Below are 2,231 nucleotides of genomic sequence, written 5' to 3'. Positions count from 1 at the left end.
GCTGTGTTATGCCACATAACACTGAAAGGACCAAAGACCTACCCAAATGTTACTGAAGTGAAAACATCTGAGCTACAGAGATGCAGAAAGAAATCTTATCTGAATTTCCCTTATCTGACTAAAGCAGAACTTTATGAGAATCATTTGTCACAGAGGCAACTCTCGTTTGGCACATTTGCTTTTGGAATTGTCCTTTGGAATAGTCCAAAACATTGTGTAAACAGCCCTCATCAGAACCTTCCACTCTTTAAAGCTCTCAGTCCCCCTCCCCTTATTAAGCTGGTAGGTAAATCTTTATCCCTAGATGTCTCTGTAGAGCACAATACATTTTTGTCCTATTCATCTGTCTATTGTCAATTAATTTGCAAACCCCTGACCATTCAGACCTAAGCTGGTAGAGAAAAAGGTTTTTCTCCCAATAACAAACACAAAAATATATGGATATTTACCTAGAAAAAAGTCAAATTTTAAAGAATATCAGGAGAAATAAGAAAACATGTTGATCTTACATTGCCAGGAGATATAAAGAGGCTGGGATTGAACCACTTCATTATTCTTTCCAAGACCTGGACATTTGCTGTAGAGCAAGGGATAAAATAATGTCCCTGATTTTTGCAGATGGAAAACTTCGTAAGTTTTTATGGAATATGATATAAATTCTTGTTGAATTTACCAGTAAAGACAAGTGAAATTTTTTTGATTGGAGACATTTAAAAGCTGCTAGAATAGATCCCAAAGAAACAATGACATGTTTATTTAGTATTGCAATTGCTGGAATTTTATTGTGAAATGGGATTTTTATGAATCTCTACTGAACTTATCCTTATGCTTAAGACCTTTCACTGCTATTTGTATATGTATTGTTTCATGTGAAAAAAGCTTTTGAAATTAAAATCAACAAAAAAGTAGTTCTTCATCCAACCATGAGGGAAGATAGGTCAACAATCATGAATATGTGAAGATCTGTTTCGACAAAATTAAGGTTTGAAAACAGAAACTGTAATGTTATTCTTTACTGTGCCAGATCAACATGAAGGAATAAATTTTTCCCTTTTTAAAAAAAATGCATTATTATAATTAAAAATATATTAACCCATTACTTTTCCCTTTTTTTGCAATATTTTTGTTAATTTTTTTATTATTTTTTACTGGCATGATTATATTTACAAAAATCAATAAAGCGTCTTTCATTGTTTACATCTCCTTTCTGTTATTATTACTAATTCCAGTTTATGATGATTACTGAAATAATTTTGTGATAGCGAGGAGCGGGGCGTGAACTATTCATTCTGGGTGTCAAATACCCTAGGTGGGCCTCCAGGTACACCACTGCTTGAGCCCCCTCCTCAGCCTCTCCTCACAAACTTGCCTTCCGCCCAGCCTCTCCCACTTCCCTCTGGGCCAACTCATCTCACCTCAATCCGGAGGCCAAGGTTAAATGGAGATTTTGTATCAGTAAAGTCAATCAGTGAACCCTTAGATACACCTCTAATTATTCCTTGAACTAGAATGTGGAGGTACTTAATAGCGTTTGTTCTCAGAATTGGCCTTTGTCTTCAATTCTGAAAAAGAAAAAGGATTTTGATCACCCCCTCACAATGGCCACACATTTTAGAACCAGTTCTTGAATCACTTCTATTAAACATGATCATACCAGATTGGCATTGCTTACTGTGAATACAAAATGACTTTTCCTAATAACATTTTTTAAAGTTTTCAGCTTTAACTTTAAATATTCTACATCCCTTAAACTTGTAGCTTCAAAATAGACTAGTAGAGAAATTTAAAATATGTGATAATATAACTTTATTGCACAGGAGAAAAAAATAAGATGGGGATTAACTTCTACACAGCTGTTGTAATACTGACAGGATTTGCCAGTAATGGGAAACTTTGTTTCCGTTTCCAGTTGGAAAAGATAAAAACGGTTCTGATATGCACAGTGTTATTTTGCAAAGAAGACGTATACTTATTAAATTAGGTTTAAAAACTTGAGAGTACATGACATAAATCCTCTCTGAAATTGTTCAGAGTTGCTCTCAGGCAAGTCATATTCCAATTTCTTCATCTGCTTCTGCTTCCCCAGGCTGGGAAGTATGAGAGTTTGAGGGTGAATGATTCTCTTTGTGGTTCCCTCCTGGGAAGAAGTCATCAATGCAAGACCGCAAATGAGCAGCCAAGGCTGTGTTTCTTGGTCGATGAGCCAGAAGGCTGGGCAAATGGAAGCCAGC

Source organism: Lynx canadensis, chromosome B2 (genome assembly GCF_007474595.2).
Source record: "Lynx canadensis isolate LIC74 chromosome B2, mLynCan4.pri.v2, whole genome shotgun sequence".
Classification (NCBI taxonomy): Eukaryota; Metazoa; Chordata; class Mammalia; order Carnivora; family Felidae; genus Lynx; species Lynx canadensis.
The sequence above is the reverse complement of the archived record's forward strand: the minus strand, read 5'-3'. Positions refer to the sequence as shown.